At 36.7% G+C, this 17753-nt stretch overlaps 1 long non-coding RNA gene across 1 annotated transcript in view; it reads right to left on the bottom strand.

Moving 5' to 3' along the window:
* LOC105491480 (uncharacterized) overlaps window positions 1–17753 on the bottom strand; it is a 101103-nt gene that overhangs the window by 9808 nt on the left and 73542 nt on the right. The window contains exon 2 of the long non-coding RNA XR_011616176.1: window positions 4467–4592. This is a non-coding gene — a long non-coding RNA (uncharacterized lncRNA). The remainder of the gene's footprint in view (window positions 1–4466; window positions 4593–17753) is intronic.

Raw genomic sequence — 17753 nt, 5'->3', positions numbered from 1 at the left:
CAGCAGGTACACCAGATGGGCCAAAAAGCTGAGTGATAATCCCCTGGCTGTTATCAAGAAGGTATAAAATAGAAAAATAGGTGATATTTCAGTTGAACCTTCAAATAGGTATAGTTACTCATCAGAAAAATAATTTTGCACTGGGCTGATCTTGGCTGTAGTTTTATTAAACATTATATGATCAGAACAATGAAATTCACTTTAATTAACTTTCATGGGGAGTTTTTGTCTTCTTAGTGTTCTGATACATTTGGAAATAAATCAGAATAATATAATCATAGAAGTGAAAGGTACTATATTGTTAAATCTAAAATATAACCACTAACATTATTGAGGAGCTTATTATGTGTTAAGCATGACATCAAATGTTCTACATACAAACATATTCTCATTAATCTGGTCCAAGACAATATGAAAGAGGCAAGAGCAATTCCTATTTTATAGATGAGAAAATTAAAGCTCAGAAAGGCAAGCACCTTTCCCAAAGTTACATCTGATAGAAACTCATATCAGGGCTTTCTGGTTTTGAAATTTATGTTCCTAACAATTATGACATACTACGACATTTCCCTTTTATCTGGGGCATCGTTACTCAGAGTACGAACCACTGAGCAGCAGTATCAGCATTGCCTAGGAATATGTTAGAACTGAAGAATCACAAGTTTCACCCCAGATCTTCTGAAAAAGAATCTGCATTTAACCCAAATCCTCAATTGTTCACATGTTTGTGAAATGTTGATTTAGTCTCCTCCCTATTACTATAAATGCAATGCAAATGATTGTTCGCCTCCTGCTTAGAGGGCAAAAAAACTCACTATTTTATGTGGCACTTTCACTTGCTAACTTGCTAAGGAAGCCTGTCCCCCTGTAACACAGAAACAAGATGACTTTCTTGTAATGAGTGTCCTTTCCTTTTGGTACAATGGGACGTGCATTCCACCGCCCTTTCATGTGTCAACTCTTCACCTAGGTGGCCCCAGTGTGAATACATGGTAGCTCTTTTATTCTTCATGTTCATCTAATTATCTCAATTTATTTTACTTTAATGATGTCATGTCTATCCTCCATCTTTTTGGTTCCTCATTTATGGGCCAGCCGTAACTCAACATTGTCCCTCTCAAAAAATATCCTATGCAGTTAACCAACTAATGCAGATGTATTCTCCCTGAGGGCGAGTATCGTAAAAGATTCGCTTTCTGTGATCTGAATATAACACCAAACATCTACAGCATCTCATTAAGCCAGTGATCATCTCAAATGCTAGATGCTATTCCCAGACACCAAAACAAATCATCTCCATGTTCTCTCTACTTATGGCCGGATTTGGGGAAGTAGACCCTATGTATACCCCTTCACATTTTGCCAGGGTGTAGGGAATCACATATCTGAAACTCATTCTCTCTTGAAAACTCTTCAGTAATTTTCTTCTCTGAGAGCTTCAGACATTTGGACGCTCACTGAGTAATTATGAATTTTCATTGTGTGTTATTTAGGCAGTACTAGCAGGATTCATTTATCCTTTAAAAAATGTTTCCTGAGCATCTAGGCCTTAGGGAAGCAAACGTGAGTAAGTAAGAGTCCTTGCTTTATAAGAGGTCACAGACTGGAGAAAGAGAAACAGGTAAGTAAAACGATTATCACCATAAAAAGATTATGCACAGTTCTAAGGGAAATAAATGATGAATTGCCTTGGGGAGGAGCAGAGGACTTCATAGAGAGATGGAATTTGAGGAGTTGGACCGCTATAAGGATATAGCATAAGGATGATTTTGCTAGTTAAAGAAGACAGAGTCACTCCAGGTAGAGGACCAGGTTGTGAACAGGCAGAGAGAAAATAACATTATCATAGAATATTTAGAGAATGGTGACGAGTCCAGTAAATTGGATTCAGAAGAAGGGAGAGTAAAAGCTACAGACAAATTGTTGTTAAGTAATATTTTAAGAAGTCCTTGTACACTAAACCATGTATTGAGAATTTTATCCTTTACACACAGGGGAGTCACGCAAGATTCTTTTAAAATAAGGGATATTACGATCCCATTTGTGATTAGAAGTAAAACGCAGCTGGTAAGTTGGACAATAGATTTGAAGGGGAGAGAAACTGAAGGTTGAAAAGACCTCACTGAAGGTTGGAACCATAGTCCATAAAACAGTTGTTGAAAGTACTATCTGATCAATGCTTGTAAAATGTATCATCCAGATATAAATGGCCAAAGCACATTAACAATAAGAAAAGCTTTGCCAGCACAGTTGTTTTACTCCTAAACAAAACAAATGCTTAAAGCTCCTGGAAATTATAATAGAATTAATTTCAACTCCCCATTGGTAGGGGAAAATCCTGAAGCACATTTTCTGCTGAGCATTTCACTGGATGAACGAACCAGAAAGTCTGAGTACATATTGTTAATGAAATGTATAAATATTCTACCCATTCAGAAGAAATCTGTACTGTAAATTCAAGGATGGAAGAAAACAGCTTTCAGAATAAACACTAAATAGGGGGAAAGTCAGATCATATTCAGAAAGAAATATAAACACATAAACCCCTGTGTATTCTAACCAAGCAATCACTTAACCAGCAGGGAGTGAAAGTTTATAAACCCAACAATCTCACTGGGGTTTTTGAGGATTCTAAATGCAATTCAAATTACTTTACAATTTTCAATATGTTTTTCCACCCAGTGTCTCATTTAATGCACATACCTCTGAAAGATTGCTGCTATTGTCCACATTTAACAGAAAGAGAAAAATTTAGGTTCTAAAAAGTTGAATAACTTATTTAATTTTCAAGTCTCTGTGTTACAACAAAGACTGAAACAAAGGTTTCCCTTAGGGTAGACCATAGAAATTGCCAATTCTTAGGTTAAAATGTTTAAATATCAGTAACTTTGTATGGTTCAACCTAACCGATTCCAGGTACAGTGCTCTAAGATTGATAATCAACAACAAGTAATTTTATTCTGCTTCCATGGTTGCAAAGGCAAATTAATTCAAAATTTCAAATGAAATGTCAAGTAAAATGGTTCTAGATCTCAGTTCAACTGGACCAGAAAACTGGTTCATATTTGTCACTGAAATGCATGTTAAACTGAAAGAACAGATATTTACAAACCTTCCTTTCTCTTATTTTTCTAAGAGCCCCCATGAATATTTTCATTACTCATAGACTATCATCTCTACAATATTATAGTGTGAAGGATAATATGTTAAAGTCATATTCTATGTGATAACATATTTTACACATAACTATTTGTATATATGAATCACACATAACTATTCTATGTTTTGTTCCAGTTCAAAATATCCTTTTTATTAACATGTAGCATTTTATGAGCTATATTTTACCTCCATGTTTCAGGAAATTAAAAAAAAGAAGATGTTCAGTAATATAATTGTAAAGATGAGCCTGTGCCCTATGAATCATGATAGCTTATGCAAAAAAAGTGATATAAGATCCCTTGCTGGTAGGATCCAATCAAGAACTCTTTGAATCATATCCTTTTGCTTATAAGGTGAAGGCCACAGATTTTTAAGGACCTTAACTTTGTTTTTTGCTTCTAATTGAACGAATGTGTCTACGAGTACAAAGAGTTCTCATTATCTGAACTTCCATCTCAGCCCTTGAGGAAGCTTGCTCCCCTAGTGACCTTTAACTAGTTTGTTTCGTCTTTCTAGTGGCTGCATATGGTGACCAAAGCTATCCACATGGGTATACAGTCTTTGCAAAGAACTTAAGTAGACCCAACCCAGTATCCACTGGATATGTGCACTTATGGCATCAACCAGAGGTCAATCAGATGCAAAAGGCAAAACATCCCATCTTGAAACAACTCTGAACATCCAGAGGCAATATAGTTATGCTGAACTGAAATACAGCACCAATAATTAATAGGTTTTTCGGTTTCCAAAAATTTTGAGTAACAACGTTTCTTCCTCTTTCACATGGCATATGGTATCCTACATTGGTCTTATCCCCTCAGATTAAAATCTGCACCAGTTCTATAATCTGTTCCTTATATAATAAAATGTTAATTCCTTCAACAACCTGACATTTTCCTCTGACATCCCCATGTGATTTTAAATGTAGCAATCAGAAGTACCTTCTTTCCCACCTAAAATAATAACCAAACTATGTTGCTCTCTTACTTAAAAGCCAAAATTATTTTCAAGCCACCATCAGAATAAAGGATGAACTCTTGCCTCTCACATTTAATGCTCATGATGTTATATTTGCCGATCTCTTCTCTGACTCACTGATAGCACCCCTTGACATTGCACCTCTGTAGAAAAGCCTTGTTTTCCTGACTCTCCTGGCCTTTCCACAGGCTGTGTTTTCCCCTTTTCTCATAGAGAAGCCCTACAAGACTCAACTTAGGCCACCTCTCTGAGTAAGTCTTTCTTTATTGACCTAGGGTCAGGTAGGGGCTGTTCCAATGTGTTCTACCCTCTCCACTACTGGTACTTACCATACAGTAATACATTTGGAAGTTTCTTTCTTTGTCTTCCTCCCAAACATGCACGAATGGATTAGGACCTCTTTGAGGGTTGGCACTGTTCTCTTCATCTCATCTTCCTTTCTTTTTATATCATTCCTGATAGAACAAAGGCCCGAGTTAAGTAAACAACTTAAAACTAATACAACTTAGCAGTTGGGGAGTGACAAAGACTACATACATAGAGCAGACTTTAATGGGTTGTAAACACTTGGATCTTAAAATGGTTTTCCGATTGATTAACAATCCCGGTCTACTGGGCAATTCACTCGCCAGGTTGGACGTGGGTAACTCTCTTGCAAAAAAAATGTTTAAATCAGCCAAAAGGTGATTATTTTTAGGAGTTATTGCTCAGGGAGAGGATGTGTTATGGCTCAATGACTAGACAGTTGTCATTCTCCATCTCTGAGCTCCCACACAGTCCTGGTCCTTACTACCACAAAAAGAAATGTAAAGTCATGCTTAAAACTGGAAGAAATAAAGCTGTATTGAGGATAAGCAAATTACATTCCGGTTTCTTCTCCTTTTTATTTTTACCTGACAATGTCAGGGTGATCTTAACTCCCAGGATTTTCAACAGTTTGAATGCACTTCTTGAATACCCAGCCAGCAAGATAAAAAGTGAGACTTCAGGTCAGGAGGAAAATGGTCTTTCTTTAAATAGGATTAGGGTGGCTTCCAGTGAGATGATAATTTGATTATGGAACAACCAAGTCAGAGGGATTGTGTTTAGATCAACTTTAAGAAATAGAGGAAACTAAAAGCTTCTTTATTGTGAGCCAAAGGATGACAGCAGAAGCCATCGCTGAAAAGTGAAAATATTTATAAATAAGTGTATAGTAGCCCTGTGCAGAATCTCTGACTAATATTTTCTAGCCCCACTCCCCTACCCAAATGCTAATTCTTCCTGGAATTCAAATTCCTTCATAAACTGGTCCCTTCCTAACTCCAAATCGACTGGTGTGGGAGTGATTTAAAAATGTAAGAATACGCAGATTCCAAACCAAGAGATTCTATTTTAATTGGTCTCAAATGGGACTTGGGTACAGACATTTTTTAAAGCTCCTAGGTGATTCTAATGCCTTTCCAACATTGAGAGATTATGCCACACCCACAACTCAACTGTCTTTTGCTAGTACCATAAACAGCAGTTTTTAATTTAGCATTTAGTTGTGATAAAATTACCTTTATTAAACTGTTTGCTTGAATGTGAATGACACTTGTGTCTGTCAACTGATACTGGCTCCATACTAATTGTTGCTTTAAGTCACTAGGTAGCCTCAGGAATTAATAAATAATAATAATTATAGCCAATGTTTATTGAGGTACTGTTCTAAGCACTTTAAAAGTAATAATCCATTTAGTCCTTAAAATAAAGCTATGACTTAAATACTCTTATCATCTCATTTACATTTTACAGATAAGGAAACAGAGGCTCAGAAAATTTGGAATGATTGGCTTGAGACGACAGAGTTAATGTAAGAGGAGACTGTGTTCTGTGAAAACCAGCAATTTACCTTGATACTTGTTCAGAATGATTTTGATAAGCATTCAATACAGTAGGAGATGTAAGGGCAGGTCCAAGAATGTGGGCAGTGGTGCTAACACATCTGGTTTAAACTTGACCCTGTGGCTTACAGGCTGTGCGATCTTCCATGAAATATCTCAACTCTTTGAACTTCGGTTTTCTCATTTGTTTAAATGGGGATTTCAATGGTTTCAGCTTCATGGTGAGTTTACTAAGACCTGGAATAGCTAGATAACTTAATAATAGGGACTCACAGGGTTTAATGGCAGAAGAATTAAAACTTAGACATTTGGATTTATAGATTCGCTTTCATTTGAGCATAATATCTGTTATTTGAGAGCCTGGTTAGAAGTACCTCTAATACTCAGGTAAAAAAGGATATTTTCTAACTGTGTGAGATATGACCCAGTACAGAGAACACACCAATTATCTATAGGGGGTAAGCCTAAGTGCTTAAACTAGTTAATGAGTTAACTAAAAACTCAACGGGGATCCTCTTTTGTTAGTGCATTTTTTTTTTTTTTTTTTGGAAAAGCACATAAAGCACATGGAGCCTGCCAGTGACCTATCAATCTTCAGAATCTGACATGAGAATCTGCAGGTTATGAGGCCAAGAATCCCACTAGAGTCAGACAGATGTTTCTTCCTGCTTTATACTGCATGCCACTACATAAGGAGGTGAAGCATTACCTGGACCACGAGGAGACCCCATTCTTGCTTCTATGCTTTCTGATTGACCTGCTTTTTGTACTATAAGCACTTGGTCTTCATTATGTTCTGGAAAGCAGTGAACCACAGATAGTACAAGGGGACTTATAAAGGGGACATATGGTTTATGTGTAACCTCATCTATAGCTCCATTCACCTGCAGGGCATCTGCTCTGAAACTACAGTGTGTAGCCAAATAGAAATTTAATATAAAAGCCAAAACCAATTATCTTATTTTATTAAGCTTGGGACATTTCACTTTTGTCTGAATGAGATAATTTGGCATTCATTACTTCAGTGTGCTAGTAGAACTCGGTCTTATTGAAAATAAATTGAAATTCTATTTTGCTGTATTATACAAAACATGCTGCTCTTCACTGAGGCAATCTGCCATTGATTTTCTAACTATGTTTTCAATATATCCAATTCATGATCTGAAAATTCAGATAATATTTACCTTATGAAGAATTTACATGTCTACTGATAGCTAATATAATTATCTCTAATCATAGTGCAGGTACTATCATGTATGTTCCTTCAATTGTCACAGAAAATCCATGAGATAGCATAATCATCCTCATTTTCAGAGAAGTAATCTAAGCAGGGGAGGGAAAGAAAGTTGCCTAACTCATACAGCTAAAATTCTTTTAACCATTAGACTCCATTAGCTTTCACATAATGATCTTGCTATCAATATGAAACATAAACTCCTTTATTGTTTGTATATCAGATAGATAGAGTCAATAGAATTGATATGGATTCGTTAGGCTATCTGAGATGTTAAACAGTTTGGGGATGCTCAGAAGTGACTTGCACGAGCATGGTAACTGGACAGAACCAACTTCTTTAGAAATAATCATTAAGGAAATGATGAAGCCAGAATTCTAGTACCCCAGATCAGGACACTGCTATTTAGGCTTTGCTGGAAACATGCTTTACCATGATAGATTCGCTTAAACCCACAGAGTTTTCTTCCTATATCAAGTAGAGAAAATAATCCCTGTCATTCATATCCTCAGAAGTGTGAAAGACCAGTTGAAATGTTTACCGTTTCTTCAAGGTATGTTCTGTGAGGCTCTGGAATTGCAGAAGGGGTTTAAGAACGCACAGTGCCTCGCCTGCGATCCCTCCGCTTCAACCAGTACAGTGATGCTTCTATTTCTTTAACATTTTGGTGAGTGAAGATGTGAATAAAAAAACCGTTCTAAAAATAATAAAAACTTCATGACAATTGAGATGGTGCATGTGAAAACATGCTTTATGGTGTACAATAAGTAATGGATTGTTTTTTCCTCCTTAGTATTAGCATAAAATGTGAGCCAGGTTTTCATTCGGAGAGGAGCATGCACGTCATAGAAAAAGCACTGATGGTGACATTGGAGAGGATGCTGCTTGTCTTCTACATTAGGGCTCTTGAGTGAAACAGAAACAATATATACCCTATATATTGTATCTTCATCATTATTATTATAAGAAATTGGCTTGTGTGATATGGAGGCTAAAAAGTCCCAAGATTTGTAAATTTGAGACATAAAATATGTGGATGTTTCAGTTCAAGTTAGAAGACAGGAAATATCTGGTGTACTCTGACAGGAGGGGTCCATTTTTTTAGAGGTGGGATCTTGCTATGTTGCCCAGGCAGGACTTGAACCCTTAGGCTCAACAAGTAATCCTCCTGCCTCACCTTCCCTAGTAGCTTAAACTAAAACACACTGGGATCAGGAGGGGCCTTCTTCCTTATGGGAGGGTGATATAGTTTGGATATTTGTCCTCTTCAAATCTCCTGTTGAATTTTGATCCCCAGCATTGGCGGTGGGGCCTAGTGGAAACCGTTTCATCACCTTCATGCATGACTTTGTGCTGAGTCTTCACTCTATTAGTTCCCATGATAAAAAGAGCCTGGCAACTTCTTCTTCTCTCCCTCTTTCTACCTCTCTTGCCATGTGGCATACCTTCCCCTTCTCCCTTTCCCCAGGTGCCATGATTGGAAGCTTCCTGAGGTCCCTTTCCAGAAGCAGATGCTTGTGCCATGCATCTTGCACACCCTGCAGAACTGTGAGCCAAATAATCCTCTTTTCCCTATAAATTACCCAGTCTCACATATTTCTTTACAGCAACACAGAATGGACTAAGATAGTCAACATTTTTTTTTTTTTCTATTCAGACCTTTAACAGATAGGATGAGCTTATATCCATTGGGGAAAGCAATCTGCTTTATTTAGTCTAACAATTCAAATGTTGATTTCATCCAGAAGGATCCTCACAGATACAACAGAATAATGTTTGACTAAATGTTGGGCACCCCATGGCTCAGTCAAGCTGACGCATAAAATTAACCATCACAGCTTTCTATTCTGCCACTTCCTGAGAGGAACTGGATAAATCACTTAAACTGTTTAATCAGCAACGCAATGAAGATAAGAAATCATATAATGTAGGGCATTTTGGAGAAATAATTGTGTCATTTTCTATGAAGCGTCTTTTAGCATATGAATTATATCTGTTTTTATTCTGCATCCTTTCAAATAAATGCTCCTTCATCTGTAAAGTGGGAATAATCTTTGCCACATCTACACATCATAAAAGATAATAAATGTGAAAGAATAAAGAATGACATAGGAAGACTTATACCCTGAGTAAGTCCATCTATAAAGAGAGTCTTGATTCTCTTGTTTCCCTATTCTGGGGACAATAGGCATGCCAGAAACATTCTGTAACACACATGTACACACATAAACACATACACAAAGATCCTCGTGGCAATAGGCATCACAGTTCAGGCTTCCCAAATACACAGTTCAGGCTTCCCAGATAATAATGCTTTTTTATCCATCCACCATTTTGTCAGACATGCATTGTATTTTGAAACCAAAATATACATGCATATTAAATAATATATTCTAAACTATCTGCACTGCCAATTTGTTGCCTCCATATGTTGAATCCATACCCTTTTTTGTCCACACTTGCATTTAAGTTAGAAAACTATGTTAGTTATCAATTAACATATAATAAATTCGGCACACTTAGTAGCTTCAAATAATACACATGGATTAGCTCACAGTGTGGAGCAGGAATTTTGGTATTGATTGGCTGCTTCCTCTGTGTGACTGCAGTCATGATGTTGGCAATGGCTGGGTTCTCTTCTGAAGGCTTAACTGAGGATGGATCCATTCCCAAGCTCCCTTAGGTTTTTGATAGAATTGATCATTTGTGAATGTAGGACTGAAGTACCCAGGTCTTAGTTTTCTTATAGATCACTCTCCGATTTTAGAGGGCTTCTGCAGTTCCCTGCTAAATGTTCTCTTTAAAAGCAGCTCATACAATTGCAGCTTGCTTCTGCAATGCCATCAAGACAGCAAGAAATCTAATGTAGATCTTCAAAGAAGATTATGTCTCATATGATATCATGTAATCATGAAATGACATCCCATGACCTTTGCCATATAATGTAATACAATGGAAAGGGTGACAGTCCATCTCCTTTGCAATATTGTATGGCTTAGGAACAAGTCATATCGCCACTCTATGGGAGGAGACAACACAGTCCCTTCTGCTGTGAATACTAGAAGGCAAGAATAACTGGCAGTTCTTTCAGGGTCTGCCCTTTGCAGTAATGAACCAGAGATATATGCAGCTATTACAAAAAAAGGTGAGATGGACTTCATTTGTTAACCTATTATTTGTTAAGAGATATGATTTTCTGCAAGTAAGTTTGCAACATGTTCAGAGTACCTATTTGCTAATGTAGACAGTTCAGAGGAGGCTCTATTTCCCATAGTGACACAAATATAATTTTAATTGCCACTCCAAAATACATGCACATATATATTCTGTTCTGGCAAAAGTTAAATCATTCAGTAAATGATGTGATGAATTCCTAAAGACACTCAGTTCTCCCAGTGCTGAGGTACACTTCGGCACAGATTCTCTGATTCAAGCATGCTTATGCACTACACGGAATATAAGCACTATGGATTTCTTTCATGGAAAGTTCAACTTCCCCATAGGAAAAGAAAGCATTCATTCTTTTTTAAAAAAAGTCTCAGCACTATTCTTTTAAAATCACTGTTTGTAGTTGCAGCTGACATGCAATTTTACCCTAAAATACTATTGCTTTTGAGAGATGCTGTTCAGCTAATGAAAATAATGATAATTTGTCTTGGATGGGAGGTATGATATGTGTACATTTTTGCTTTCTTCTTTGTGTTTTTCTGGATGGTTTTAATTTTTGGTAATGAGCTTTTTATTTAAAATCACAAGAAAGTAATCAGCTTTAAGTCATTGTATTGTGAGATACAAGGTAGTTAAAGGCAGGAAAAACATATTCACAACTCACACAGCTGTAAAACAAGGAATATTTGGTACCGCAGACCAGCTTGCATGTGGACTGTAAGACAGGCAATGTTAATATGGATTTACAACCATACCAGCAGGCCTGTGTCCAGCACAGCTTTTGAGGCTCCCTTGTTGCTAGGTCAGTAATGCTACGGATGACTGTGTCTGAGTCATAAACCACATAGTGACATGTAATCCAAATTGAGAGAGCAAAAAGGAATCCTCCAGTGCAAATCACAGTCTAAGATGGAAATAATGAAACTTAATTTGAAAATACTGGACACTTAAAACTGTATTTCTCAATCTCTTTCCCAGAAATACTGAATCCCCCTGTTTCCAATCAAACGTGTGGAAACCCTAAACCAGAAATGTGACTGTGTAGTTACAACCTCTCAGCATTGACATTTCCTGGACCCTATTTGCTTTCTCCTCCATTATGACTTTAACTTGTTACTATTGCCTGAAATATAAGTGGAACACATTCAGAAACAAGCAATAAACTTTGTACACTGAATAAACCGTTAGTTACTAACTGGGAAAGATTGCTTAGGGGAAAGCTGAACTGCACAGAAAATCAAGAAATGTTATGAAGAGCATTTACCAGGTGCTGGATGTCACTTGTCTACAAGTGTAATAAAATCACACTTGGAGGAGTCCTAGATCCTGTGTTGACATTGGATTTGAATTATGAAGGCATGAGAGAGGAGTGTCTGATTCCCTAATAGGGTTCTTCTGCACCTATCAAATTTGCAGATAACATATAATCACACACATAAATGCACACACACAAGGACATAAACACAGAGTTTACATCTTTATTAGAAACATATTCATGGTGTAAGAAGGACATTTCTAATTGATGTCTTTATATTAAACATAAGGAAATATTAAACAATGATGCCTTCTTTGAAATAAGTGGAAGTGTATTGTTTTATAAAATATATACTACAGATAGCTGATATATCCAACTTTGAAATCTAAATTTGTTTAAATCAGTCATTTTGGCTTTATATCGTTTTGAAACACCTATGTACTTCCTGTATTACTAAATATAAATTGTAAATTTAAGTTAAAACCATTGATTATCGTGACCTTCTTTATAGATACCAATTGCTGAAGAGTGGCCAGTTACTTGCTCTGTAGAAAAATGACCCCTAATTACATTATTTATTTATATATCCTTTTGTAGTTACATTCTTACTGTTATTTGTATAACTTTCATTTCTGTCTCATTAATGTCACAGTCTCTTGCTTCTACTTTAATGTTTCCAATATTCCTTTTGCAAGAAAACCAGTCAATCAAGTTAAGGTAAAGAATCAGAGAAAATAAAATGGCCAGAAATGTAATGTATAAGCTTAATAAACCTTAATCAAATATGCCTTTGCCTTAGTGTTAAGTGCTCATGTTTTTTTATCTTCATAATTTTTAGATAAATATAATAGTCTCTGAAAAGTTGTTATACATATCTTTTAAAAACATTATATCTTTAGGGTTGGGCAGGGTGGCTCACCCCTGTAATCCCAGCACTTTGGGAGGCCGAGGTGGGTGGATTACGAGGTTAGGAGATCAAGATCATCCTGGCTAACACGGTGAAACCCCATCTCTACTAAAAATTAAAAAAAAATTAGCCGGGCACGATGGCGGGCGCCTGTAGTCCCAGCTACTCGGGAGGCTGAGGTAGGAGAATGACATGAACCTGGGAGGCAGAGCTTGCAGTGAGCCGAGGTCGCGTCACTGCACTCCAGCCTGGGCGACAGAGAGAGACTCCGTCTCAAAACACACACACACGTACACACACACACACACACACACACACACACACAAACACACACAGTATCTTTATGAGATGTAATTCATATAAAATTCACACATTTACATCATACAGTTCAGTTTTTCTTAGTCTATTCACAGAGTTGTACAAACATCACCACAATCAGTTTTATGACATTTCATTACCCCTAAAAGAATCCATATCCATTATTGACCAGTGTCAGTTTACCTTAGAAACCCTCAGCCCTAGGCAACCATTAGTTTACTTTTTGTTTCCATAGATTTTTCTAATCCAAACATTTTATATAAATTGAATCATAAAATATGTGGAGGGTGTGTGTGACTATCTTTCTCTTAACATATCTCCAAGATATGTCTATGTTGTGGCATATATCATTAATTAATTCCTTTTAATTGTCAAATATCATTCTGTTGTATGGATATACCAAGTTTTGTGTATCCATTCATTGGTTCAAGGCATTTGGGAATTTTCTACTTTTTGACAATTGTAAATAATGCTGCTGTAAGTATTTGAATATATATGTTTTTTCGTGAACATATATTTTCACATCTCTTGGGTATATACCTAGGAGTGGAACTGTTGGGTTACATGATAACTATGTGTGTAAACTTTGGAGGAACTGCCACATGGTTTTCCAAAGTAGGTGCACCATTTTATATTTGCACAACAGTGTTTGAGGGTTTCAATTTCTCCACATTCTTGTCAATACTTACTAATACTTTTCTTTTTGGTTACAGCAGTCCTAATGTATATGAAGTAGTGTCTCATTGTGTGTGTGTGTGTGTGTGTGTATGTGTTTTATTTTCTTTTCCTAATGGCTAATGTTGTTGGTGAGAAACACACTCACCTGTCCAAACCAAAAAATGGACTTAGAGACATGAAGAACAGCAAAAGTGAGACTTTAATGACCGTCTTGTAAGATTGGGTATCTGGCAAGCAGACACACCCAGTGCAGTTTCAACAAGCAATTTATCCCCTAGTGTGCAAATCCTTCCCCCAGTTCCTCATAGGGGGAGAACTATGGGGTTACGATCTTCCCGGAGGACGCCTAAGTTTCATTATCCCCTTGTAAAGTTATATCTTGTCCCCTTCCCCACTTTAAGTTTCAATTTCCCAATGGCAAAGCTTTCATTCCTTTTATGGATTAGGCCCCCGGCCTTTTTCTCCGTCCCCTCTGACTTCTGTGCGTCTTATCGCTCTTCCCAGATGTCTGTACCATGTGATTTGTCATGTCCGCAAGGGAGCTGTCCGGACTTGCCTGGGCCTGTTTTCTGAAAATAGACAATTTTAAAAGTACTTCTTACAGTATGGACCATATTTTTTATGACTTTATTGGCCTTTTGTATTCTGTCTTTGAAGAAATATCTAGTCAGATCCTTGGCCAATTTTTAAATTGAGTTACTTGTCATTTTATTGTTCAGCTGTAAAAATAAGTTTATATGTTATACATAAAAATTTCATACCAGACTTATCAGGTATATAATTTACAATGCACATTTGTAATCCCATCCTGTGGGTTGCCTTTCACTTGTTTGATGGTATCCCTTGAAACACAAACTTTTAAAAATGAAGTTTATCTCTTTTTTCTTTTATTGGTTTTGCTTCTGGTGTCATGTGTAAGACAGCTTTACCTAACCCAAAGTAAAAAAGATTTACTTCTATATTTTTTCTAAGTGATTTATAGTTATTGCTCTCACGCTTAGGCCCATGGTCAATTTTGAGTTAATTTTGTGTATTGTGTAGAAAGCACCCAACCAACATTTTGGATGTAAATATTCTTTCACATGTTAATATTCAATTATGCCAGCACTATTTCTCCAAAGGGTCAGTCTTTCATATTGTATGAATTTGAGAGTCTTTTAAAAAATACAGGCTAAGCACGGTGGCTCATGCCTGTAATTCCAGCACTTTGGAAATCTGAGGCGAACGGATCACCTGAGGTCAGGAGTCCGAGACCAGCCTGGCCAACATAGCAAAACCCCATCTCTACTAAAAATACAAAAATTAGCCGGGTGTGGTGGTGGGCACCTGTAATCCCAGGTACTCAGGAGGCTGAAGCAGGAGAATTGCTTGAACCCAGGAGGCAGAGGTTGCGGTGAGCTCAGATGGCACCACTGTACTCCAGCCTGTGTGACAGAGGGAGACTCCATCTCAATTAAAAAAAAAGAATACACTAGATACAGATGTGTTTACCTCTGGTCTCAATTTTATTTCATTGAACTACATATCTTTCCTTATTTCAACAATAGTACTAAGCTGTTTTGATTATTGTAGCTTTGTGGTAAGTTTAAAAATTGGAAAGTGTGAGTCTCCCAAATTTGTTTTTTAAAGGTTGTTTTTACTATTCTGGATTCTTTAATTCATATGAACCTTAATAGCAGTCATATTTCTGAAAAAAGTACAGCTGGTATTATGATAGGGATTTTATTAAATATGTACAACAATTTAGAGAATATCTCTGTCTTAACAATAGCTTCTAATAGATGAACATATAGTGTCATTTCATTTATTTAAGCTTTAATTTATTTGATAAATGTTTTGTTGTTCCCAGAATATATTTTTCACTTCTTTTGTTAAACTTAATTCTAAGAATTTTACTAATTTTGGTGCTACTGAAAGTGCATATTTTTCCTTAATTTTATTTTGGATTGCTTATCGATAATTTATTCAAATGCAATTGATTTTTGGATATTTATTTTGTATTCTGCTACCTCATTGAATTCATTCATTACCTCTAATTGTGTCCTTCCCCATCTCTCTCTCTGTGTGTGTGTGTGTGTGTGTGTGTGTGTGTGTGTAGATTCCGTAGGTGTTTCCATAGTTAAGACAATGTCATTTGAAAACAGAAATAATTTTACCTCTTTCTTTCCAATTTGAATGTCTTTTATTTCTTTTTATGCCTAATTATCCCAGCTAGAACCTTCAGTATAACATAGAATATAAATAAGAGTGGACATCTTTATCTTCTTTCTTCTTTTTGGTCTTGCTGATTCTTTCCTCTGACAATTCAAATCTACCCTTGAGCTCCAAGATTAATTATTTTATTCAAGTTCAGCCCATTTCAGTTACTTTACTTTTCAATTCCAGAATTTCCAGTTGGTTCTTTTCTGTAATTTCTAACTTTTAATTCATATTTCCTTTTTATTGGGATATTGTCATTCTACCTTCCTTTACTTACTTAAGCATGAGTTCATTTAGTTCTTTCAACATATTTATGTTGGCTTCTTTGAAATTTTCGTCTGTTAAGTCCAATATTTGGGCAGCTTATTTTCCAGTATATGGAGAACGCTTTTCTGCTTATTTGCATGTCACATAGTTTTTTTTTTCCTAATATTTAGGTAACATAATGTAGCAACTCTGAACACTGAATCCCATCCAACATGGATTATTACTGTAGTTGTTTATTTGTTTATTATTTTAGTGACTTAACTGTGCTATTGAATACCCTGGTCTATTTCTCCCAGAGTTTGCATCTAATGTCACTTTTTCCAGTATATACACTTGGGCATGTCCACAGTCAGCCTTGGATGCCAACAGTTTTGTCAGGTCTTTCTTTCTTTTTTTTTTTTCCCCCTGATTTACCGGTTAAGCTGTCTGCCTTGGTTGGGTTGGTATCACATCCAGTTAATCAGCTCCATAAATTACTAGCTGATTGTGCTATTACTTTTGACAATTTCCAGGGATACAAATTACGATAAAATAGGTCCTCTTTGCAGGAGGTGACTTTGAAGCCATTCTTTGAGAACTGTTCTGACTTCAGGAGAGATCGTCTTAGCTGCCCTTTTCTCTGACTCTCTGAAAAACCTCTGGCAAATGACTTAGTTTTTTTTTCTTATGGAACTACCAGTCTCTTCTGAATTTCTTACCACCAAAATATCCATTGTTTGTGAGAATGCTCATTGGCTTGAACTTCTCTGCATTCTGTTCCAACTAATTTCAATTCATTTGAGGGGAGTTTTAGAGCTCTGCATCTTAAGGGCCTGCCTTTCTGCCTGGGCAAAGTATCTAAGAACATGCTCTTCAGTTGAAGTAGGGACAATGGCCCACTACTTTCCCAGTCATATAGCTCTCATCCTCCAGCTCTTTGAGCGGATCTATGGGCAGGAGCCTCTAGTATTTTCAACATGCTTTTCCCACTGTGGAAACTTCACTCTATGTGATTGCTATGCTGAGAGCAATCAAGGACCCTTGTATTTATTCTTGGACTGTTACATCTGGCATAGAGCCTCTGCCCTATAAGTGAGAGCTGGCTGGAATAAGGAAGCACCCAGCCTCTTGACTATACTCGGGGAATTTAGCCTCTGCAGCGTGGAGCTGGTAGAGATAAGAAAGCTGGTGTCCTGTTTCCCTCTGGAAAATATCATAGACCTGGTAGCCTGGGGGAAGAATACAATCTACCTTCTTTTCCACACCTGTCAGTAGAGGCACTTCTGTCCCGCTGAGCTGAGGGGTCAGAAAATGGGTCATGGCTCAAGTTCTGGAGACTTTTCCTGTTCATATGGGGATTCAGTATTTTTTATTAAAAAATCTTTTTAAGTTACTTTATGTGCTATATATCCTTATGAATTTAAGTATTGTGTTTCTTTCTTTGTATTATATGTTTTTTAGTGTTTACAAATTTTGGTTGCTTTCCTGTGGAATAGGTCTACAGAGTTCCTCATTTTCTTCTCGAACTCCCTAATCTTCCCCCAACCCCACCATTTGAGCAAGGGAAATGGGAGTACTATTTTAAAGGTCACAAAGGTACATTCCATCAATACCTTGTTTATTGAGAGTTTAGGGCATGAAGAGGGGTTGAATTTTATCAAAAGCCTTTTCTGCATCTATTGAGATACCCATGTGCTTTTTTCCATTGGTTCTGTTTATGTGATGGATTATGTTTATTGATTTGCA

The sequence above is a fragment of the Macaca nemestrina genome, chromosome 18 (assembly GCF_043159975.1).
Source record: "Macaca nemestrina isolate mMacNem1 chromosome 18, mMacNem.hap1, whole genome shotgun sequence".
In the NCBI taxonomy this organism is placed as follows: Eukaryota; Metazoa; Chordata; class Mammalia; order Primates; family Cercopithecidae; genus Macaca; species Macaca nemestrina.
This window is presented reverse-complemented; position numbering and strand designations above follow the sequence as displayed.